Source organism: Phodopus roborovskii, unplaced genomic scaffold, assembly GCF_943737965.1.
Source record: "Phodopus roborovskii unplaced genomic scaffold, PHOROB, whole genome shotgun sequence".
Lineage (NCBI taxonomy): Eukaryota > Metazoa > Chordata > Mammalia > Rodentia > Cricetidae > Phodopus > Phodopus roborovskii.
Window position 1 is genome coordinate 244,097 of NW_026126752.1, and position 26,303 is coordinate 270,399.

General features: G+C 39.0%; 1 pseudogene; it reads right to left on the bottom strand.

Moving 5' to 3' along the window:
- Window positions 1–22,765: 22,765 nt before the first annotated feature.
- LOC127214551 (kinesin-like protein KIF2C) lies at window positions 22,766–24,933 on the bottom strand (annotated as a pseudogene).
- Between the last annotated feature and the right edge of the window lie 1,370 nt (window positions 24,934–26,303).

Genomic DNA, 26,303 nt, shown 5'->3' on the forward strand with positions numbered 1-26,303 from the left:
GCGATTTGGTTGGGAACCTACAGGCATTATCACCACAAGCTGAGTTCAACAACTAAAACTGTAAAAGTTGGAGGACAGCAGAATTACACCTAAGGTAAATGCAATATTCTTCACAATTTAAGATGATAAAATATATGGATCAATTGTTCCATACCTAGTGTGGATAATCTCATGATTTAAGACTTTAGAAATTCCTTCACTTCATATATAGAAGGAATTTTAACAGAAGAAAATCATGGCTTAACCAATATATTATACATTTTGTGTGTGTGTGTTTAAAGGCAATGGTTTTCAACCTGATGAAAAAAAGATTCAGAATATTAGAGATGCAGATAGAGAGCTGACATCTAGAATATAAAACTTGGAACATAAAAATGACCCACTAGAAAACAGAATTTGTTCTATGTTACATGCTTCAACAACCAAAACAGAAACAGTGCACTGCATTAACATACTGGAAGAAACAGCTCATTCCTGGGTGAAAGAAGCTCCTAATAAGGATAAAAAACGAGAACATCTGATGGAAAGACTAACAGAATCTGTTCCATGTCTGAGGATAATGGAAAGCTAGCAGATAGAACATTGTTTCTGGAAGGCAGTTTACATGCCATTCAGATAATATCTAAGAATGAGATTATTAAAAATATGGAATCATTTGTAGTTGGACAAAGCAAGAGACTTACTGATTCAATGAAGTCTCTAGAAAGTTTTGTGGTTGAAGATCAGATACTCAAAGAAAGAATGCTGAATAGATTTCAGTCCTTAGAAGTCTGCTGAACCCTGCCAAGTCAGGGTAAGACAGCCTTTTTACCTCCTTGCTTTTGTTGTGGTCTGTCAGGTACTCTAGGCCTCAGCAAAAACTGGCCATACCAACCTTGAGGTGTGACCTTGACTATCCAGGTAGCTGTTTCTGTCCTTGCTGCACCTTTTGAAGTTGTCCACCCAGACTTCCTGCCTACCCTAGTTGTTATTTTCCTTCTCAGGTCTTTGATGAGGTTCAATATTAAATTATCACAAGTATTATTCTCTCTTCCTAGTTAGATATATTTCTTAGTAGACTTAAGCTTTCCAGCTTTGGACAACACTATTGTAATCCCCGTTTTGACTTCATCCTAGTACTAAATAGTTAGGTCTTAAGTTTATATGTCCTCAGTTTTCCTTTCCTTAGAGCACACTTGTTATTCACTGTTTTGTATATAGTTTTTTTTTTTTTAATCCAACCTAAATCTTTTCTTTAAACTAAAAGGGGGATTTTGGTGAGATATTCACTTTTTTTGCACCTGTGGCATAGACCATGCCAATTGGGGTGGAGACAGGGCAGGAGTTTCCTGGGGGAACTAAGTCTGAAGAGGGGGCTCAAAGAGCTCTATTGCTTGCAGCACAGGGACAGGAGTACATCCAGAGGCATCCTTGGGAGCAGGAATGGCTAGTATTCCTATTTCTGCGTTGTAAGTTATTTCTCCCTGAATAAACATCAATTCAGCCTATGTGTTTCTCCTTATCCTTATCAAGCATCAATAAAGGAGAGCTGGTATACCCCACATAAGCAGAAAAATGAGCCAAGAGTTAAGAGAACAGAAGGTGCAGAGACGCTCAGGGGAAGGCACCACAGTAAGAAGTTATACTCAGGATTTATATAAATAGGTAAGATGTTCACTTCAGCCACAAAACCTCTGAGTAAGAGTCATTGAAAAGAGGAAAAAATGAAAAATAGTAAAGGAGAGAGTTGTCTATGTTAAGGATGTCTGAGAAAATCATAGAAAGTGTCTAAAGGTAATGTAAAATGGTATAGAAGTTCAAAGAAAATTTGAAAAAGGTTGGAGGAAGATGTAAACTGTTTACTGTGGGCACTCATATCTACAAATATAAATTTAAGTTTAGTAATATGTGTTAAAATTTTGACCATACCAGGTTAATTGCTTAAAAGAGCTCTCTAAAGAGACCATGTTTCTCTAAAGACAATTATATGTACTTGTTGAAAAGTTCTAGAGTTTGCCTACAATTTGACAAGACCAGCCATTTGGGCAAAATATTTTTCTTGCCTGATCTGTTTGGATTTATGCTCTATGAACTGGACATGCAGGACCCACAGGAAAGTGACTGCTGATACAACATGGACATTGCTATATGGTTCCTTCTTCATGGAAGAGTCTGCCAGCAGGCTGAAGGATGTGGAGAAAAGGTACTGACAAACTGCCAACACAGGTATGACATTTTTATATTTCTTGCTTTTTTGAGAAGTTTGCCAGACACAAACTGTGGCCTATAGGCTGAAGATGGAACATTACAGAAGAACATGGGATCTGGCCAGACGAGTTGTCCCTTTCAATTCTAGAGTTTATATATTATCCTTTTGTGTTCTTTGAAGGAGTTGAAGACTGATAGTTAAGGTTATAGTATTCCTTGGTTGGGATTAAAGTTACATATAAGATTTTATACTCGCAAAGAGAGGATAGATTTTAGAATATTTCTATTGCTAACAGCCCTCAGATCAAAATCTTATCTCTGAGCTCTGGTCATTAAATTCAAATGATGAGACAATCAGTAGTCATTTTAATGTAGATGATATTAATACTGCTTTTTGGCTAGAGCTTTAAAAATTCAAACTAGTTAGAAAGTTACAATTAATAAGACTAGAAATTAACATAAATTAACAGTCACCCAGGTCATAATAGGTTTAAAGACGTAAAGTGCTCTTTATTTTTGATATTAAAAAAAGACATTACAAGACCTGAAATTGTTTTTAAAAACAGATTTGAATGTTCAAATTTATAAGGTTACAGGATATTGGTGCTTTTATTATATTGTTAATGTCTGTACTTAAATCAAAGGTCTAAAATTGAAGGTCATAGCCATAAGCTCTATATACTAACCAAAAGTTGAGATGCTCATTTTTATGAAACAAAAGGCAATGCATCCTTGGTTTGTTAAATTAGGTAAGTGTAAGCTATTTAGATAAATTGAGTCAAATACATGGTTCATGTTTCCTTAAAAGGAGTTTCAAATTAAAATCAGTATTTTTAAAGGTAAACCTGACAATACAATGTTCTAATTTTATAAAAGCTGTTTAAGCTGTTATAAAATGTTAAAAAACACATGTTACTAGCCATCCTTATCAATGAACTCTTAGTTATAATCAAACTAAGTATTAATGATTAATAACAGAGATAAACCTCACTCTGTCATCTATACAAGTTCTAAATAATTAAGGTTAAAACAAATAACTGAAACAATGTTGTCTATTTAGATATACCTAGACAGACTTCTAATAGTAGACATGTAGAATAAGGCATTTAAATGTTAACTAAAAAGCTATAAGAATATCAGATGAATAATCACAGATAGTAAAAATGACCCTAGGCCTCTAAAGAAGATTGTGGGGCAGCATGGATTGTTATGAAACTGAACAGGGAGCAAGATGGTCAAATACAATGTCTGTCGACAGGTTAAACCCAGCTTAGACTTTTTAGAGGCTGCATTGAACTGAAAAATTGCTTGCACCACCTTGGCCTAGACAAAATATGGTCAGAAATTTCCATGTCCCTCTTCCACAGAGAAAAGACAAACAAACAAACAAAAATAAATAAATAATAATAAAAAAAACCCTCTCTGTGAAGAACTTTAGCCCTCAATGCCATAGACAATTGGTTATGGCTAGGAGTATATAGACTGGTCCCTGTAATTTTTTTTTTTTTTTTTTTTTTTTTTTTTTTAGTAGATTGAAAAATTAATTAAATATATCCTTCTCAGATCTGAAAGTATTGTTGGCTGGGCTAACCATAACTTTGTCAGCTTTTCAGTATTAGGCAGCCTTAATATGGCTCCTAAATCTGGATCTGAAAATATAAAGACATAAAAGTCATTTTTGAACATTTATTTATTAATTATGCATACAGTGTTCTGCCTGGATATATGTCTCAAAGGCATAGGAACATTCCTGCTGTTTTACAGATATCCAATATCTACTATTTTTTAAAATATGGATTTCAGCACAGATTGGTAATGATAATATATCTAAAACTTTTATGGAGTTTTATATAACACAGTTCATATAGCCTTCGGAGGATCAAATGCCATAAAGCTTGGACCCACTTCTTACAGGTAAAAAGGACTGCAGATAAGTACAGCTATCTTGAGGATGGTATATTCTCCCCTGTCTTGCTGTCCTTATTGATCACCAAATGTAAGGAACTAAGAGTTCCAATTAAACATATACAATTTAACTTCTGTTCCGACTTTGAACATGTCTCAGCAGATTTGTGCTTCTGGCAGATGAGAATCAGTTGCAGACTAAAGCCTGATCCTCAATATTGCTCTCCCTGGACTTAATGGTGAACCAGTACTGCCGATGTGAATCTTCAACAGGGTCTACAAACTAATGCCTCTGATAAATGTTAAATTTCCTGAATCCCCCTTCCTTTTGTTGGTATTGTCTAGCATTTTAGCGTACTTGCAGCTCAGAAAACACTGCTTAAGTAAGCAGGAATAGAGGCATATCCATGACACAATGGTGTTTTGATTTTCAAATAGCTGTCACCTGGAGTTCTATAGACTATAAAGCCTCCTTGAGCAGCTTGTTACTATTATGCTTACTGGTTTCCTCAGCCTCCAAGGAAGTGATCCCTGACTGAAAAAGCAAAAGGTTTTTATTGCTAAAAATCAAACCAGCTGGGACCTCACTCTATCGGAAAAGTAAGGTTGTGGCCTAAAATAGTGAAGGGTTTTTAACAGTATAAACAGACAGGGAGGCTTGAGACCATTTGTCTGAGTTCACAAGGTTTCCAAAATACAGGCAGTTCATAGAGTACAAATTTAATTTACAAGGTCATCATGGATCTAAGTTAATAGTGTCTGTCATTTTAGTATGCAAGATTGATGAGCACACCTGAAAGGTAGGAAGATTTTCTTTGTTTTTACTTCTCCTGAGAACAAGATGTGGGCTCTGTACTCTGTAGTCAGGGATTTATCTACTGGCAGAAATTGTTGGTCTCATTATTTTTTCATTCTTGCAATAAGCCCTAATTTTATACCTTTTGGTTATTAATTTTTCCACCACATTCCCTCTTTGCTATGGACATTAGAGGCCCAATTTTTTGGCCTCCAATAGGTAAAAGACTTCTGGTGTTTTTTGGCGTAAACATTAGTCTTCTTGTCCCCTATATGTAGTAGTTATCTTTTGATATATTGTCTCAACAAGGGAAAAGGTGAAATGTATTCTTTCTTATACTACTTCCTCCTTATTTTGGCAGTGTTTCTTGGGTGTGAGAAGGGTAAAATGTTAGACAAAATAAAATAAAATAAAATAAGGGGGGATTCAGGAAATGGAACATTTATCAGAGACATTAGTTTATAGACCCTGTTAAAGATTCACACCAGCTATGACACTAAGTCCAGAGCAATATTTAGGAGCAGGATATAGTTAGTAACTGAACCTCATCTGCTAGAAGCACACATTTGCTAAGGCATGTTATAACTTGGGAACATAAGTTAAAACACACACACACACACACACACACACACACACACATATATATATTTGAAACATATATATATATATATATATATATATATATATATATATATTTGGAGCTCTGTATTGATCAAGATGGACAGCAAGACCAGGGACAAAATTCCATCCTCAGGAAAGTTGTACATTTCTGCAGTCCTTTTTGACTGGTAAGAAGTGTATCCAAGCTTTACGTCATTTGTTCCTCTGAAGCCTTTATAAACTGTGTTGTATAAAAGAAAATAAATGTTTTAGATATATTATCATCACAAATGTCTACCAAAATCTATATTTTGAAAAAGTAGATATTGGGTATCTGTAAAACAGCAGGAATGTACTTGTGCCTTTGAGTCCTAGCAAAAAATACAGGTTTGGGTTAGAAGTTTATACATTTTTCTTCTGTCAAGAGAGATCCACGTATAGATTGGTGAGAGGTATCTTATGCCTGATGAAAAGTCCTTCACATTTACACTTAGATGACAACCAAAATAAATCATAAAACCTTGAGCTTGTGACTAAACAGCTGGGAGTCACTGCTCGATAGCTTAACAGAACTTAATTAAATGTTAAGCTCTGAATTTTTATATTGTAAATTATTTTTATATCTTTAAGACTTATATGTCTTGGGCTAGAGAGATGGCTCAGAGATTAAGAGTACTGGCTGCTTTTGTAGAAGTCCTGAGTTCAATTCAAAGCAACTACATTGTGTCTCAAACATCTATAATGATATCTGGTACCCTCTTTGGGCGTGCAGACATGAACGCAGGCAGAACACTGAATGCATAATTAATAAATAAATGTTCAAAAAAGCTTATATGTCTTTATATTTTTAGTTCCTTTTTAGCAGCCATATTAAGGCTGCCTTTACTGCCAAGCTCACAAAATTTTGGTTAGCCAAGCCATCAGAGACCTGAGGAGGATATATTTTATGGAACTTTTGAATTAAAAAAAAATATTAAAAAAAAATGACAGGGACCATTCCTTATATTACTAACCATAACCAATTGTCTATAGCATTGAGGGGAGACATTTTTCACTCACCAAGTACATAATGTGAGAGGTTTTTTTGTTTGTTTGTTTGTTTGTTTGTTTGTTTTTTTCTTTCTCTGTGGAACTGAGACTTGGAAAAGTCTGACCTTACTTTGTCTAAGCAAAGATGGTGCAGACAATTTTCCAGTACCCTGCAGCTTTTACACAGTCTGAGCTGGGTCCTATCTGGCAGCAGGCATTGTATTTGATCATATTGCTCCCTGGTCAGTGTCAACCTATTCCATGCTGCCGCATAATTGTCTTTAGAGACCGTGGGTCATTGTTAGGTTCTCTGATTCTTTGCCTCTTTTTCTCTGATTCTTTTACAGCTTTTTAGTTAATATTTAAATGCCTTATTCTACAGATCTCTGTAGCATTAAAAGTCTTTCTAACTAGATCTGAATAGACAACTTGGTTTTCAGTTACTTGTTTTAAGCTTAAACTTTTAGAACATGTATAGGAGACAGAGTGACATTTATTCCTGTTATTAATCATTAATACTTAGTTTGACTATAACCAACAGTTAATCTATAAGGATGGCGGGTAACTTGTGTTTCTTAATATTTTATAATAGGTTACCAGCTTTTATGAAAGTAGAACTTTGCATTGTCAGTTTTAGCTTTAAAAATACTGATTTAAATTTGAAACTCCTTTTATGGAAACATAAAACAGCTGTGTGACTCAGTTTATATAAATAACTTACACTTCCAAATTTAGCAAAAACAAGGACGGATTGCCTTCCGTATCATAAAAAATGAGCATCTCAACTTTCGGTTAGTATGTACAGTGTATGGCTGTGATCTTAAATTTTAGCCCTTTGATTTAACTACAAACATTAACAATGTAATAGAAGCACAAATACAATGTAACTTTCTGAATTTAAACATTTAAAAACTGTCTTCTAAAACAATTAAACATCCTGTAATTTCTTTTTGTAATATCAAATTAAGCAGCCTTTATGTCTTTAAACCCATTATGACCTGGGTGACTGTTAAGTTTATGTTAATTTCCAGTGTTACTAATTATAACAATTTAACTAGTTTCAATGTTTAACAGCTTTAGACATAAAACAGTATTAATGTCATCTACATTAAAAGGACATCTAATTTTTGGATAATCTGAATTTATTGACCAATGCTCAGAGATAAATTTTGAGCTGAGGGCTGTTAGCATTGGACAGCAAGATGTTTAAACCATTTTTGTTTTAGCTCTATTCTTGCAATAAACAGGTTTCTAACAGGAAACACAGATAGAACGTTTTGACAAGTACATATATTTTTCTTGAGAGAAATAAATGGAACTTTTAAACAGTTAACCTAGTATAGTCAAAACTTTTAACTCATATTACTAGTCTTGAATTTATATTTGTAGATAAGAGAGCCCACAGCAATCAGTTTACATCTTCCTCTGACCTATTTACTACTGTTCTTTGAACCTCTATATCATTTAACATTACCTTTCTGCTCGGATAAGCGGATGTAGCTTGGAATTGGCACTCTCCAGCGGAGGCCTCTTTAGTAAAGGCCCTGAGATGCATGTCACAGATCCAGCCAGCAGGAATCCAAAGTGGTCCTGTAGAGATAGGCAGATCTCTGAGAGGCGCCAAGAACTCCAGTAGAGGGCCAGCAGTGGGTGTCAGAGACCAGGCAGTTGGAAATTAGGCATGGTCCCACATGGATAGACAGGTCTCCTGAGTTCATAGCCACTCCCAAAATTTCCCAGCCTGGCCTGGGAGTTGATGTGGCAAAGTAATTTATGTTTTTACACAGAAAAAGGAAGAAGTCAGTCCTATCTTAGTTTTTGTCTGAGGTAGCATCCATAGGGGAGAGACAATGGAAAAATACATCACATAAATAAATATCAGAGACAAAAGCCCCAACACAGAGACTTACATACAATAGCTCCTCTCAGATTCAGACGACCTGACTCCCATTTCCACAGGAGGGTCTGTAATGTCAAATATTTTACATATGGGAGGTGGCCTCTCCATTAGGATGACTCAGTCTTTGACCAAGCCTTCACACTCAGATAGCTAGTTAGTCAAACCCTCCGATGTATCCATGCCTAGATAAGAATTTGAGGTGTACACAAAATTCTCCAGGTGTGATCCCTTTAGTGTATCCACTGAGGTGCTATTGACCTGTGTACAGATTGAGATGTCCACTGTTGAGCCAGAAAAAAAAAAATTTCAGACAGACAGATATTTAAGAGAACTAGTAGAAATCTTTCAGGGTTAAGCGTCTTGGGTGGCTGGAGGAAATCCAGCATGAACCCACAAACTTTGTACCTCCTGGGTTTCCTCAATGTTCAGTGAAGTTATTTCCAAATGCAAAAGCAAAAGTTTTGAATTGGGAAGAACCAATCATGCTAGGACTTCACTATATTGGAAGATTAATGCATCTAGTAACAAAAGTGAAAGGGAGGCTTGATACCACTAGTCTCAGTTCATAGGGTTTTCAAGGTTACAACATTTCATAGAGTACAAAGTTTGATTTCAAGGGCATCACCATTGATTAGCACACCTGCAAGGATTGGGTTTTGTTTTTGTTTTTGTTTTTTATTTCCTTTATCTCCTGAAAATAGCTAGAATTTGGGCTCTGTATTCTGACATCAGGAACTTATCTACTAGGAGAGATTCTTGTTCTTTGTAGTTTTCCATTCTTGCCATAAGCCCTAATTTTTAATTTTTCCATCACTTCACATAAAGTAAAATATAAATTGTTAAATGTCTCCAAGCACTGCAGTCTTTCCAAGGATGCACAAAAAGCTCATTGAAGTCCACTAAAAAGATGTTTCTATACAGGGCTCCCTGCTCTCAATACCCTGAAGAGATTCAACCCACAAAGTTTTAGTCATAGACCTATCATTGATTCTAGGGAGTTTCATGGATCTGATGAAAACCCACAGGAAGGAATTGTCTTCATGTTCCCACTCAGATGTTGGCAGGACCCAACACATGGCTCATATATTGCACAATGTACTCTTCCATCCTGGGGAGAGCAGCCCATCACTCACCGTGGTATAATGACTGAGCTCTTCCAACCTATACAATCAACTTCCTGTAGCAGTAATAGAAGAATAGCAAACACAAAAAAAAAGGTGCCAGCTCTCCCTCAGATAAAAGCCTGAATCTGGCATTAGGAAGGTCCCTGTATCTTTTATGATTGACAGGTCATGAGGAGGGTATGGTTGACTAGTGATGACTGAGTGACAAGAGCACCTTCTATAGGAATGCATTGTCTTTAAAGACACAGGCCAATGATACCTGACCTGGTGTTTCAACCCAGAAAATACCTTTTCTAGGTCAGCAGACATATGCATTTCTACTGCACTGGCCTTGACCTCAATAGCAAACACTGCTCCCTTCCTGCACTTACTCCTTTCTTCTGAAAACAAGGTAGCTAGCTAGCTTGCACAGGCCACTACACAATCACATGATGTGATTATTCCCTGTCCTAACTACTATTGAGAGATTTCAGCACAGAAAAGGAGATACATGTTCTGTAGTTTCCCATTGAGGTCAGATGAACTGAAACCACTTATTTCATGGTTGTCACTGGGGCTTCAGACAAGTAGGGAAAAAAAAAAAAAAAAAACAGAAAAACAAAAGAAAAGAAATCAGGAACCAGATCTCACTGTTCAAGAAGAGAACATTGAATCTTTTCTCACCTGTACCCTGAGGAAGCTGTGCCAGGTCATCACAATGCTTGTAGAAGTAATCTTCCCAGACCAATTCTCTCAGAGTATTCAAATTACCATGAAGACAACACTTTTTATTATTATTCATTTCTCAAGAATTTCAGGAATAAAACTAAATGCATTAGAGCATATGACAGGAGAAAGATATATCAAATTCTTTGTGATATGTTTCCTTCCCTTTCCTGGTTTTCTGAAGAGTCTGTGACTACTATATAAAATGTGCACCCAGTTCCCCTGACCTTAGCCAGAAGCCACAGAACAAACAACTGCTGTGCCATATGCTCTAAAATCTCTCTCAAGTTTTTAATAATCTGGGCACCCTTCCCTCTGTTGAATAAGTTAATCATTCCAGTCTGCATTGTGTAATTGTATCTACAACATCTGCACATTTTGTGGAAGAGGGAGATGATGATCTTGCACACTGTTGGAAGACAATGTGGTTGTCTATTTTAGACAGTGGTGAGTGACATTGAGATTTGTGTCTCTACAGGTGTCTAAAAGGTCTGGGTCTTGAGTAGAAGCCAGAACCAAGTAACCCTGTGATGTGTCTTTAAGCTCACTCTAACCCTTGAGGAAGTGCTCTTCATGTTCAAGCTTAACCAGCCAGTCAGCAAAACCAGGCCAACCTGCCAGTCACAGGCATTGCAGGACACTTCTTGTAGCCACATTGTAGGCTTTTACTCTTGCTTCAGGCTTCATATTAAGCAGAACAAGTGCCAGTGTATTGATTTCTGTTCTGGGAGTGCTACTGTAGTAAATTGTGAGTGGATCATGGATGAGCACAGAAGCCACAACATGGTGAGTGAGGGGATGCTATCCTCAGATGGGGAGGATGGGACGGGGATGCCTGGGAGTTGGTGTGGCAGGTCCTCCAGGTGGCTTGGTGGGAAACTTTGGCCACATTCAGTGTTCTGTCTGGTACCATATGGTCCTAGCAACTCCCCATACCTGGGTGTTGGAGTATGAATACTTCACACAGTGGAAAGCATTTCATTTCCATCAGAGAGCTTTGTGTAGAAAGACATTGATAGTCATCACCAGAGTTCTTTTGGTGCACAGGAAGGCAAATAGCCAAACCTGGAGAGGCCTAATTTCTCCAGTGTCTTCTCCAACTTCAGCAGTAAACATTTAATGTTTAGGTACAAGACTCATGTTTAGTTATTTGTATGTATTCTGTAAAAGAAATTTTCTTTATTTCTGTACATACTTATATTTATTTATTTATTTTTGATATAGTTTTTTGTTTTATTTTTGCATATTTATTATTTTTTTCTTATTTTACATATGGATCAAAGTTCCCTCTCACTCCCTCCCATGCTTCCCAATTTCCCTGTCCCATTCCTGACCCTACCCCACAGGGAGGGTGGTGCCTTCTTGGAGGAGTCAAAAATCTGTCAAGTCATTTGGAGTAGGGAATATGCCCTCGCTTCTGCCTCTAGGCTAAGGGAGTATCTCCCCAAAGTCCTTTCATGCTCCAGGGTTACATCCTGGTTCCAGGGAGACAACTTTTTTCTAGGTATAGCATTGGAGAATGACATGAAAGTTGCTCTGTAGAGCAGGCTAGTTCCAAACGCATAGAGATATACATACTTCTGCCTCCTGAGAGTGATATTATAGGTATGGGACACTGAACATGTCCGTTCATGGCATTCTTGTGTTGGATTGCAATCAAGTACTAAACTGTGACGTGGAAGAGTAGAATTGTACATATAAAAGACTTACCTATTCGTATGCATAGTGAGACCCACAAAATATGATTTAGCTGAGGGAGTGCTACCTATAAAATAGCCCAAAGATGAGTAGTGTACTAATAAGGCATGTTAGAGATTAGGATGCTAAAATATACATTTGATCTCTAGGATTGTCCAGGACATTTGGCTCCAAACCATGACAAAGGAGAAACTCCTCATTCACAAAGAGCCCCCAGGCCCATCTCCTTTTGACAAAACAACATGTTTAGAAGCAGCTCAGGGGGCATTGCTTGGTCACACTGAATATTAGGGCCTGTTGGGGCAGAAAGGGCCAGTGTTCTAGAGAAAATCATAGTCCTCCCAGATGGGCAAGATAAACCCAAGTGACAACTGTTTGAAAGGGAAAACCCTTTTGTTTTGAGGGTTGGGCTGAGCAAGCAACACTTTCAATTTAGGTCATTCATGGAGATGGGTCAGTGCTCCTTCCCAAAACTAGAAACTTGATTGGCGGAAACAGTAACCAGGGAGTTTTCCCTTAGGATTTTCCATCATGACCTGAGATATACAGAATAAAATAGAGCTCCTCCTGTAAAACAAGGAAGATGCTTATGAGGGAATGCAATTGTCTGGGGCCAGGGCCTTTGTGTAGGTGTTTTTTCAGATCCTGAGAACACAACTCTTCCTCCTGCTGAATTTCTAGTGTTCTCCCATTTCCTTCCATTTCATCCTAGAAATCATAAAGAGGTGGCAATTCTTCATAAGGAGTTTACATAGAATGAGACATAAGTTAAGCAAGAACTCTCTGCCCCAGGTTTTATCTTCTCTTTGTTCTGTCTTTCCTATCTTCCTCATCTTCTGGCACATCTGTGTCAGGACCTGTCATTAAAGTGTGACCTGGTGTTGCATATCACTGGTGTAATATTAAATCGTTGTGGTACTATCTTTTCTGTTGATGTCTTTCATGGCCTTACTGGCCCAACTTGCAGTTTCATGACCCTACTTAAATTCTTCAAATTGTCAGCTGGCATCTGACCCTGGAAGAACTTAAAATTGGCTGCAATTTTGGAACCAAAAATATGTTTTAGGAGCCAGGCAGTGATTATGAATGCCTTTAATCCCAGCCCTCAGATGGCACATGCACGCAGATTTCTGTGAGTTTGAGACTAGTGTGATCTATAGGGCTAGCCCCACTACAACTAAGGCTATAGCACAGGGAAACTGAGAAACCCTGTGTCAAAAATTATCTATTGTAGGCTTTCTCCTCTTTGATCATTAGTGAGAGATGGTTGCATGCTATCATTACAGAGATTGTTTTTTCTTTCTTTTACCTCTTTAGTGTATGGAGTTATTTCTCACTGAAAAGGCAAATCTACAACTGCTTTACTCCCAGCATTTTAGAATTAAGTTTCTGAGACATCCTTTCTCATTGGCAATGGTTGATTTGATGCCAGTATGTTGCTTTGCAGGGCAATGTATTTTCTTTCATCTTAAACACACCTCATTAAATTAAGTGACTGTATACCCTAGAAGTTAGAATTTTTTTTTTTTGGACCAAGCATCTTAAACACCTAACTTGAGGATGTCAATTACTTTTAAGGAGATATTTAATAAATGGAACTCATTAACCTGTAACACTGCATATTGATTTAAAATATAATCCACCTCTACATCACAAATGATCTCAATGACAACAAGATAAAATATTATAACCCCAGTGTTTTAAAATTTCCCATATGAGTCATGAAGTTGACTGTCCATTGCACTTACAGCAAAAAGATTTGCATGGGGAGCATGGATGCTGCCTTCAGACCACAATAGAAAGAACAGTTTATTGCATGCACTGCAAGGAGAAACAGGGTGCATATCAGCTGCTGTATCCATCAAAAAAATGGCCATGATAGCTACATTGTAGTGGTTTGAATGTGATTGTACATATAATCTCATAGGGAATGGCACTAATAAAAGGAGGAGCTTTTTTGCAGTGACTTTGACATTTTGAGAAGAAGAGTATCAGTGGTGATGGGTTTTGGGGTTTCCTATGCTTTGGATATGGGAAGATTGTAAGATGTTTAATGTGGCCTGCATATCAGGAGGTAGCCAGCACCATATTTTTCTTCAAATCATGCTCCCTGCTATGATGAAAATGGACTGAATTTCTGAAACTGTGAGACAACCCAATAAAGCGTTTTCTGTATAAAATTTGTGGGGGATCTAATTCTTGCAAGTAGAGTGATGACTATTTCATTCCTGATTGTCACTAGGGAGACTAGGGTTGGAATCCCTGACTGGGATAGTTTTACCAAGGAGGCAGAGACAGGTTGATCTCTGTGATTTAGGGACCAGGCTGTTCTACAAGAGCTAGTTCCAGGACCACCTTAAAAGTCACAGAGAAACCCTGTCTGAAAAACAACAACAAAAAGTGTTGTTGTGGTCTTAGAACTTATACACAGCAATAAAAACCCTAACTAATATAGATTCAGTGGTTTTCTTCTTTAAATACTCAGGGTGTATTGATTCATGTTATGTGAATGAAGATCGAGCAGATTTTTTGGATAAAATTTGGAAGATATATTGAGCTGGGTATATCCCATGGTATGATGTCGTTGAGAATTGCATTGATCACAGCTACTCCTGCCTTTGCTGCCTAGTTGGGAAGAAACTCCTACAATTCCTTTAGGAAAAGGTTTTGAGTGCTCATTAAGAAGGGAATAAATGCTACTTATTGACTGTTTTCCAATTGCCCTAGCTGGTATTGGGAATTCAAATGACCACACGAATATGTAAAAATTAATTTCATTTAAGAACATTGAAGCTGGTGCAGGCACAGTGCAGAAAGAGGTGGGAGAAGGAAGGAACATGTGCAATTTCTCTGCTTTCTTTTGTTGGAAATATCAGTGTGGAGCCTATAATCAATTATAGATGGTTTACACAATGTCTGACTGGAAATTTCTTGGTGTCCATAGACAAGGACAATCAATAATCTTGATAAAGTACTGATGTGATAATGAAATCAAATTGCTGACTTTTGTGTAGACTGTGCAATGAAATCTACAGCCCCATAGCATCATCAGTGTGTAAGCTTCAGAGTAGGAGGAGCAGACCTGCCTATCTGTCATTGCTGCAGGGACAGAAAGGGAACATTTGCCCTGTAGTGACCTGGGCAATGGCCCTTTTCCTCTGATCCTCCGTGAGTGTAGTTTCACTTGGTTGATTGAAATCTCTGTGTCCACACTGAGCTGTGGTGGTGCACATTTTTTATTCAAGTACTTGAGAAGGGAGGCAAAAAGCTCTATGTGTGTTTGAGGCCAGCATGATTTTCAAAGATAGTTCTAGGGTAGGTCCCAAACATAAAGAGGTACTCTGCCTTGAAAACCAAAAGAAAAACCAAAGGAAAAAAACAAAACAAAGCAAACAAACCAAAGGAAACAAATATCGGTGTTCAATATGAATAACAAGGTTTCTTTTGGTATGTGTTGGGAACATCCAAGGGAAAAATGGAAAGTTTGATTATGGAATTTATGAGTATTGCATCCCACATTCAGATTTGTCTCTATGTGTCACACACAGTTTAGAAACCAGTGGAAATACATCATGGGAATCTTCTTTCAGCAATATATTATCACAGCTCTTTTAACGTTCCACACTTATTAGCTACCATAGCATATTTAAGGAAAGTTGAGTTCCTGTGAACAAAAGGAATTTCTTATCTGCTCTTTTCTCAAGTGTGCATGGTGTTTAGTGGGTGAACAGGACAGTTTCCACATGTCGTGGCATTATACATGTGGTTGGAAGCAGAAATTAAATTATTCTTCCTCATTAATTTTTGTGTGGGCATCATGGGGCTGGTTTTGCCTTAAACCACATGGAGCCATGAGAGTTTGCAGAAACACAGATAGAGATTATTCCCATTTTTAGAGAGAGCTCTAAACCATGAGGCATCTGTTGGGAAAAATGTGAGTACCTGGAGGGTCAAAAGCAAAAGAGAGCGAGCATTCTTCTGAATTAATTTTGTGGGAGTTGTGAATTCTTTTTATTTAAGATCTAAACAACAAGCATGATGGGTAGCTGGTTAACATTGGTCAAGATCTTAGTATTCCTGGCTGAGTTTTCTCTGGTCTTTTGATAAAAAGTTGATTATATTTTCTTGCCTTTGTTCTTGTCTTTGTCTCTGCATCTCCCCTTTATCCTTTCCCCAATATTGTATACCTTCTTGGTCATCGTAAATTTGTTGTAAATATAAAGGTCAAAGTATGTCAAAGTATGACCTGAACATTTCTGGGATTTCCTCTGTGTTCTTTGTTATGTCCCCCTTTTCAATTCTGATTTTGTGAATTTGCATGTTCTCTCTCTGCTTTTTCAGTAGTTTGGATAAAGGTTTGTCTATCTTATTGATTTTTTGAAAAACCAACCCTTTGTTATTTTGATGTTTTTGCATTGTTTCCCTGGTTTCTGTTTTATTGATTTCAGCCCTCAAATTTATTATTTTCTGGTGTCTACTCCTCCCATGTGAGTTGCTTCTTTTTGTTCTAAGGCTTTCATTTGGGATGCTAATTCTCTATTGTGACTATCCTCTGTTTTTTTTTCATATGGGCACATTGTGCAATGAACTTCTCTGGTACCACTGCTTTCAAGGTGTCCCATTATTTTGGGTATGTTGTGTCCTCATTCTTGTTGAATTTTAGGATGTCCTTAATTTCTTTATTTCTTCTTTGACCCAGGTATTGTGCAACTGAACATTGTTCAGTGTCCATGTAGGTGTTCTGCAATTGGTGTTGTTGTTTTATTCCAATTTTAAAGTATGCTGGTCATATAAGATACAGGGAACTATTCCAATTCTCTTGCATCTGTTGAGGTTTGTTATGCCACCTACTATTTGGTCGATTTTAGAGAAGGTTTCATGTGGAACACAGAAGAAGTTATATTCTTTTGTGTTTGGATGGAATGTTCTATAGATGTGTGTTAAACCCAATTGAGATGAATCTTCTGTTAATTCTTTTGTTACTTTATGACTGGTGGTCCTATCAATTGGGGACAGTGGTGTGTTGAAGTCTCCTACTATAAGTGTGTGAGGTTTTATGTGAGGTTTGAGTTTTAGTAGCGTTTCTTTTATGAATGTGGTTGCCTTTGTATTTGGATCATAGTTGTTTAGAATTGAGACTTTGTGTTGATGGATTTCTCCTGTGATACATAAGGAATGACTGTTTTCATCTCTTTTGATTAATTTTGTTTGGAAGTCTAACTTGTTAGATTTTAGGATAGCCATACCTACTTGCTTCTTTGGTCCATTTGATTGGAAGATTTTTTTTTTTTCCTTGAACTTAAATTTTTGAGTCAGAGCATTTTTTTAAAAAATTTGTTATTTTACATGTCGATCCCAGTTCCCCCTCCCTCCCTTTTGCCCTTTCTGCCCTCTCACATGCACCCTAACCACCCTCACCTCCTATCTCCCCACCCCAATTCAATATGTAGGAGAATGCCATCCAGTTGGGGTCATGTAGATCTGACAGGTCTTGTGAAGTAGGGACTATGGCTTCTCTCCTGTCTTTAGGTTAAGGCAGTTATCCCTCCAAGGGGGATTTGTTAGCAAGTTTTTTTTTTTTTCTTTTTTTTTGTGCATCAGGGATACATTCTGGCTCCCCTGTCTGAGTTCCCTTAGATGCTCAGTCCTTCTGGCTGAGACACATATTCAGGGGGGCCTGAGTCAGTCCCATGCTGGCTTCCCAGCTATCAGTCTGGGGGCCCTTTAGTTCCACCTTGTTCAGGTTAAGTTGTTTCTATGTGTTTCTGCAGCTTGGCTTTGTCCTCTCCATCTGCATCTGGGTTCTACATCTTGACTCAGTGTTTATGTATGGGTGGTTGCTCCTGTTTCCAACAGGCATTAGGTGAGGGCTCCATGGATAAGTTATTTGTTGATCTCACTATCTGGAAAGAGCATTTATTACAGCCTTTACATGGAAGCTCAAATTGTTAGTTGGCGGGAGTCTTGTAGTTCTCTAGACTTATCTTTGTGTTCAATTTTATCTTCAAACCAATATTGGCTCCCTCTTTTATGTTCTCTCTCTCTCTCTCTATCTCTCTCTGTCTGTCTCCTTTCTTCTATTCCTAACTGGGCTCAATCTGGAATATCTTTTCTTATCCTGAGGTCATGTCTATCTTTGAAGCTTAGATGTATTTCTTATATGCAGCAGTGAGATGGATTCTGTCTTCATATCCACCCTCTTAGCCTATGCCTTTTTAAAAGCAAGTTAAGACCACTAATGTTGAGAGAGAGTAAGGATCATGGATTGTTAATGCTTGTTTGTTTTAGATTTGTTGTTGGCAATGGTATTGTGAATATATTTGACCTTGTTTATATGCATGGTTTCTGGTGTAGCAATACTATCTGTTGCCTACAACTTTGTGGATGTAGTTAACCTTTTTGGGTTGGAGTTTTCCTTCCAATACTTTCTGTATGGCTGGATGTATAGATACGTATTGTGAAAATCTGACTTTTTATTAAATATATTGTGTTCTCCATCTATAGTGATTGAGAGTTTGCTGGGAATAGTAGCTTGGGCTGGCATCCATGGACTCTTTGTACTTGTAGAACATCTGTCCAGGACCTTCTCACCTTGGTGCTTTCCATGGAGTACTCCGGTATAATTTTCATAGGTCTGTCTTTAAATGTTACCTGGAAATTTTCCTTCGCTGCTCTTAATGTAATTTCTTTATTGTATGTTGGATGCTTTGATTATTATATGTCGAGGGGTCTCTTTTGTTGTTTGGCATGCTCATTGTACTTTCATGGGCATGTCCTTCAGATTGGGAAATTTTCCTCAATGATTTTGTTGAATATGTTTTCGGCACCTTTGAGCTGAGCTTCCTCACCTTCCTCTATACCTATTATTCTTAGGATTGGCCTTTTCATTGTGTCCCACATTTTCTGGATGGTTTGTGTTACAAATTTGTTGGATTTACGATTTTCTTTGGTCAATGAATTTATTTCCTCTACTTTATCTTCTTTGCCTGAGATTCTGTCTTCCATCTCTTGAATTCTGTTGGTTATATGTACATCTGTAGTTCCTGATAGTTTGCCCAGTTATTCTATTTCCACCATTCCTTCAGTTTACGTTTTATTTATTGCTTCCATTTCTGTTTTGAAGTCTTGAAACATTTACTACACTTGCTTAATTGTTTTTCTGGCTTTCTCTACTTTCTTCGAGATATTTGTTCATTTTTTTTTCATTTTTGTTTGGTTTTTCTTCCATTTCTTTAAGGTATTTTCTCACCTCTTTTTTGAGGGCCTCTACCATATTTTATAGCAAGAATGTTTAATTCGTTCTATTCTACTTCATCTTCTTTGTTGTTTTCCTGTCTATTTGGTGTAGATTGCATAGACTCTGGTGCTATTATTCTTGTCGTTCTGTTGTTAGGTGTTTTATTATATTGCCATCTTCCCATAGCTTCTTCCCCGGTGTGTTTTGGTGGGTCAGAAGATTGATGTCTGTAGTTCTTGATGATCCAAGATCTCTAGGAGGCCTCTCCACAGGCAGGGCCTGGCAATGGAGCTATAAGTTCAGATTCCAGCAGAAGACTGGTGATGCAAGTCAAAGATATTGAAGACTGGGACACAGGATGTTCCTTAAGCTAATAGGTAGATCTAGCCTGGTCCTGGTACACTCCAGCTGATGCCTCTTTGGCAGAGACCCTACAATGGGAGTCAAGGATCCACCCTGCAAGAACTCAAGAGTGGTCCCATGGAGACAGGTGGTTCTCAGGGAGGGGCCCGAAAATCCATTAGAGGACTCTAGCCAAGGCCTGGCAATGGATGACAAATTCTGGTCTGATACTCTAGATGTTTCTGCACTGATAGCCAGAGCTAGTGGGACCTGGCACTCTCCAGCTGAGGCCCTGCAATGGGGGCCCTTTCACTCATTACTTTAACAACATAAAAAGCCTCATTGAGAAGATTGATTTCTCTAAATCCAATCCTACACATTTTCTTGTATTACATAAAGCAATTCATATTGGAGGAAAGTTTAAGACTTTAAACACCTAAGTACCTGGTTACAGGAATGAGGGCTCACAATATTGTATATTCACAGGTGAAAATATGTTTGGTTAATGATTTGATATAGTTTTAATCGTGTAATGCCAGTGTATTGATTTGTGTTTGCTCATACTTGTTCCCAAGAATATTAACCTCTTGAGTTATTCTTGTAGCAGGAACTACAGAATTTTGTCAAAATCCTGACATAGGTCCTGGCACTGAACGTTCCATAATTTTTCTCGTCCATATCTATAATGCTGTCTCTATCCTTTCTCTATTATCTTGATATGAAGTGATAGGGAAGAGTTCATGAAAGAGGAAATCAAATAACAATTTGGTGAAGATTTTAGCCATCATACTTTTCTTTAATTTCAATAATCAAAATGGATTTTGTGTAGCATGGTTCTTACTAAGTTCACTACAACCAAGATAAATGACAAACTGGTCAGCACTTCTGATGTAATCTGCAACCCAAGAGAGAGACAGAGTGTGAGAGACAGAGATAGACAGAGAGGGGCAGAGAAAGACAACATGAGGAGAGAGACAGGGAGAGGAAAGAGAGATAATGGGAGCAAGAGAGATGCCAACCCAAGCTTCTCTACCTTCTGGTTTCATACTCTGTACCAAAGTTACAGCATATAAGACTGGGGAAGAAACCTCCCCTATGATTGGTGGCTACAGAAGCCTGAGTTACAGGACTAAATGATCAGAAAAGACAGAACTTGAGGGCAGGTTTGGATCAGGGCTACCAAACATTCTAAACTCTTTGAGTAGATATAGAAGCCATTAGCATTGCCACGCAACAACCCAGCCTCAGTTGGTATGCAGATATTGGTTTTAAGTATTGCTTCTTCCTTTTTGCCAGGGATGATATGGAGGTGAAGGATTCAGGAGTTGGTGGGATCACTTTTAGCAGGAGCTGTGGTTTACAAGGTTTCCCTTAGCCACCATCGTTTAGATCACATCGGCTTCTGTTCCTTGAGACATGGACAAAGCAGGTTGTGTAAAGCTTCAGCCTTAACATTGAGCTGCAGTGGCAGGAAGGATGATTTGAGTCCTGGCAGTGTTTGGTAGCATTGTTCCAAGCCCTGCCCTCAGGGTGTCAATGGGGGGGAGCCCTCCCCTGAATTCACCTTACTTCAGACTTCACCCTTGAAAGTACTGCCATTGTGTCCCCAGAGTAGTGGAAAGGAACAAGGTCACCTGAGAAAATTGTGAGCATTGGGTGAGGGGAGGGAGAGTTAGGAGAAAGAGAATGGGAGAGGAGAACAAGAGGCATGAAGGAGACTGAGATTTGGAAAGAATAGAGGAGAGCAACAAAAGATACCATATTGATGGAGATATAATATGTGGTAAGAGAAATCTGGCACTAGGAAAATGTCCAGAGATCTACAAGAATGACCCCAAATAAGAATATAAGCAATAGTGGAGAGGCTGCCTTAAATGCCTTTCCATATAATGAGATTGATATCTACCTTATAGGATATTCTAAAGCCTTCATCCAATAGTTGACAGAAACAGAAGCAGACACCCACAGCTAAGCACTAAGTGGAACTCCTGGAATCCAGTTGCAGAGAGGGAGGAATGATAAGTACAGGGGTTAAGACCAGGTTGGAGATACCCACAGAAACACCTAAGCAAAACAGTGTGGATCTCATGAACCCCAGACTGATAGTTGGGAAACCATAATATGACTGACCTAAAACTCCTTAAAGTGTATATCATTTAGAAGGCCTAGTAAATCTCAGGGACCTCTGGCAGTGGATTCAGGATGTACTACCGAAGGATAGCACAGATCAGCTGTAGGAAAATTGCTATAGAAATGCACATCACTGCTGATGTAGAAAAGTCTTTGGGGTAGAAGACAGTAAGTATCCATTGCAATTTGTCCTTAAGCACTCAGCAACCACCTGGGAGGTGCTTTTATCACTCAGGCCTTACTAGCCAATCAGGCCCCTTTGTGACCTGCCTGTCAAAAGAAGTGCAGGGCCATTCTGGTCTAGATTTGAAGAGAAACTACAGCCAGTGGTTTTGTGTGCTGTGCTTTGAGGAAGGGCAAACTGGAAACCCAGAGCATGGTGAGGGGCTGCCATCCTCAGAGAGGTAGTGGGAGATGGTGAGGTGATGGATCCAGTGTGGTGGGTATTCCCTGGATCTGTGTGGGAAGCTGCAAACAGAGTACCTGTCCCCTGAGTTCTCATGCAGTCCTTGAAATTCCCAGAATCTAGAGGCAGTCCTCCAAATAACTACTCTGTGGGCTGTATCTGCTTTGAGCACTGGGATCAGGGAGGTCTGTATGGAAATATATTTATTTATTTATTTATTTATTCATTCATTCATTCATTTTGGCTAGGTACAACGCAAAAATACATACAACAGGAAACAGATCTTCTAAAACTAAAACAAAGAGGTATCAAAAACTTTTTTTCTGAAAGCATAAAACACGAGAGTGCTCAGACCAAGGGTGATACTGCAGGCCAGATGCAGTAGAAGCTGGATGAGGACCCATTTCTCTCCTAGAGCCTGGACCTTGTAGGTTTTCCACCAGCAGCTGTTCCAGAGGGGCAGGGAAACTACCCAAACAGCACTCCCCTCTGATAGATATGTGAAAAATGGGAAGCAGTCACAAAACCTCCTTCCTCCTGCTCCAAACTGAGGAAGAGAACAGCAATTCTCTCCTAGTTTTCCTGGGCCTGATGCCCCTTACCTGACATTTACCAAAACCCATCCAACTCAGTCCCTACCAAAGCCAAAAGGTGCCTAAAGTTTTCTGGGTAGGGGATGAGGCTGGTGTGATACTAAACAGATAATTTATTTGAAGTCATCATGGTGCCATTTCTTGCTGTTTATTTGTTTGCTAGCCTGTTCTTCCAGCTGCGTGGCCACACACAGGGCCTTGTTGACCTTTCGCAGGGCTGAGAAGTGCTTAGCCTGCTGGGCCAGGGCAGACTCTGCTTTGTTCACAAAGGTCTCCAAATCATAGTCTGGATGATCGGTTATCTCAGAGAGCTCAAGCCAGTCCGGTCCTTGCTGTATGATTTCCCTGAGCTCCTCCATGGATCACTCTTCCAGCTCCCTGATCTGAGTCATGGCTTCATTGAAGCTGGACATCTGGGAAGACAGTTCCTCCTCTTCCTTGCAATCGGCTGCCAGTGAGGTCCCATTAGAGCTGGCTTCCATCTCTTCTGTTTCCATTTGAATTGGCTGCTCTCTACTGGGCCCACTGTGGGGGCTCAGCTCCTTGACTCTGTCTGCGTATCTCAGTGTGTTTAAAGTATATTCACAGGAGCTTATGCCTGGTGAGATCATGGCAATCATGCAAGTCCTGGAGTTCTCCCCAATGAATGAATCCCTTAGCACCTGTGTGAGCTTGCTCTCACAGAATGGGGTGTGAGCCTTGTTCTTTCCCAGTGCCCTGATGCACTCCTTTAGAGCTAGGAGAGACTTGTTAATCTCTGCACCCTCCTTGCAAGTCTGCTGGTCAGCACTGGAAGTGTCAGCCCCTCGTTCATTCCCTGCTAGATCCACCAAGGAGAATTTGCCATGTAATCGCCCTTTGGATCAAAGAAGAATCTGGAAGCAGGCATGGGAGCGGGAAGAATTAGAGTTGGCAAATGTCTGTCCAGATGTCCTGCAAGCACTGCCCATGTTGATCATCTTGATGACATCATCAGCACAGTTAACCAGGTACTCCTGCAGTCCCACAACCTGCACCTGCTGCTTACTGTCTTCTTGTAACTTGTAACTTGGCCTTCTTGTTGAGCAGATCAAACACCTTCCCATTATAGATCTCAAAGAATGTCACATACACTTCCAAGTTTAAGTTCCAGTAGCGAGGTTGACTCTTCAGAAGGAAGACATCCCGGGAAGCCATTGCATAGATCCCTTTAGATGCATTGTGAGATTTACCGGACAGGTCTCCACCCATTGTATGAGTCTTCCCACTGCTGGTCTGCCCACAGGCAAAGCAGATTGCTTTCCCCCCTTCAAAAATCATCTGTACCAGTGGTCTTGCTGTGAACCTGTAGACGACTTCATTCGAAGCTGTTTCATCAAAGGCAAAATCAAAGCAGAATGCCTGGTTCTCCAGATATTTTGTCAAGTCCACTTTCAATTTTGGTTCATGCACAAGGAGGAAACATTTGCTGGGGACAGAAATCACATCGATTTTTTTCTTGGCCAGTTCTTGTTTATTCAGTGGGCGCTTCCTAACAAACACACAGATCCTGTGCTCTTCAATAGGATCAGTCAGATTAAGTACGTGACATTCCATAGTAATCCAGAATTCTTTAATCATCCGGGCAAATTCCCAGTTTGCAAAGCTGCTATCATATTCTTGAGCTGGCTTTATTCTTATTTCTGAGGTCTGGGTTCTCTTCCCGTTTGCTCTTCATTTTTTCCATTTCCTTCACAATACATGATTTCCTCTGAACTGAATTCCCAGGGTTTGCAGATATGTTTCGGTTGGGGTGGACTTGCTCTTCCGCTTCCTCGCTGATCATCAACAATGGTAATTCTGTCACTGCAGAACAGGAGGGCCTAGGAAGGCTAACGACAACTGAGAACCACTTCCAAAAGTGTGTAGCCACGGACAGCTCCACCTCCATCTCATTCTCCTGAGTGGCAAGTTGAACCACTGGGATAGTGGGTATGCGAGTGGACTGGCTTCGAAGACCTTCTTTTGGAGCTGGAGTTTTGGAATTGACCGATCTGTGTTTTTGCTTCAGGACTGCCACATTTTCCTGCAGTGGCAGATTGTCCTTTGGGTGTAAGGAAGAAGCTGTAAAAGCTCTGGGTTTATTGCAGCCACATCATCAAAATCAATCTCTTTGCCCTTCGGGTTACCTCCTTCTTTCCATTCCACCGAAACACAGGATTTCTCTAAGTTCACTGTTTATATTGGCACTGTGAATTAAGCCATTACTGCGTTGAATCTTGATGGAGAGAACAGGAAACAAACGGGTAGGAAGCAACTCCATCGACTCGGGGACAGTAGCAGGTAAAACAAACCCAAGAAACTTGAAAGAGTCTTCTCTGCTAATACAGCACAATCTAGAAATACCTTTTAAGTCAACTTCTACATACTTCAGGTGCACCCACTGAAAGCATGGCAACAAACTTCCAGAGACCTTTTCGTTAAGTACCTTTTAGAAGTTCAGCCCTTTGCATTATAATTTTATGTGTAATATCCATGTATTGTTAATTTGCTGCAGGTTGTAAAACAAATCTCATGTAAGGGTAGCACTTCACTATTGAGCAGTGATGTACAGGAGTAGAATTTGTAACACAAAGGATTTAAAAATGCTTTGGAGATATTACGTCTCATAAAGTAGAATTTAACTGAAGTAGTACTGCCTCTAAAACACAAAAAGATATGTGTATGCTGACCAGTCCTGTTAGAATTTTGAATCCTAGCTACACATTTGTTCACCATGATTTTCCAGACATTTGACTCCAAACCATTACACAGAAGCTACTCCTGTTTTACAACAGCATCTAGTCCCTTACCCTTATCATAGAACTTCCCCATAACATGCTGCTCAGAGAGATATTACAGGGTCACAAGCAACCTTAAATTTTATTATATCATATCATATAGTTGTAGTCTTCTTCTCTAGAAAAGCATAGTTCTACCAGTGTGGCAATTGGACACTAGATTTTAAAAAGTAAGCAAATGATGTATGAGTGGCCTGATAAAGCAAAGCTTTCACTTAGGTCCTCATGCAGGGATGAGAAACATTCTTAGAAGAGATAGTAACAACCAGGAGCCTAGGCCTTGAAAGCTTTTCCTAAGGGCCTGGTGTATTGACAACAAAACAGAGAACCTTGTCAAAAACAAGATATTTGCATGGGAGAGCTGGTAATTTTATGGAACAAAACCTTTGTGGGCAGGTTGCTTCAGATCTGTAGATATAAACTACATAGAGCTATGGTTCTCAGTCCCAAGGCTTATTCAGTAATGATCATGAGATACACTGTATTCCCTAGCATTGCATTGTTTTAGTGGTGTTCTCCTGAGTTTGTCCCACTGAATGGGACAAACGTTAAGAACAGTACTGGGAACACAATTCCTGTGTAATCCTCCCATCTCCCTAAGTAGCTAGACATGCTGTCTCCAGTCCCTACTGAAATTGTTCAATGTGTAAAATGGAGCTTCAACTTAAAAGCCATTTAAGAAGGAAAGCATATATGAAATGCAAACTATGTCTAGGCAGGCTCCTCTTTGAGTATTTTCCAGAGATAGATACATGTTATGTGAGAAATATTTGTGTCTCCTCTGTGGGTGAAGTGATTTCTTCCTGGGAAGGCATATAAATTCTAGAACAGATGCATTTTCATCCTGTTAGAA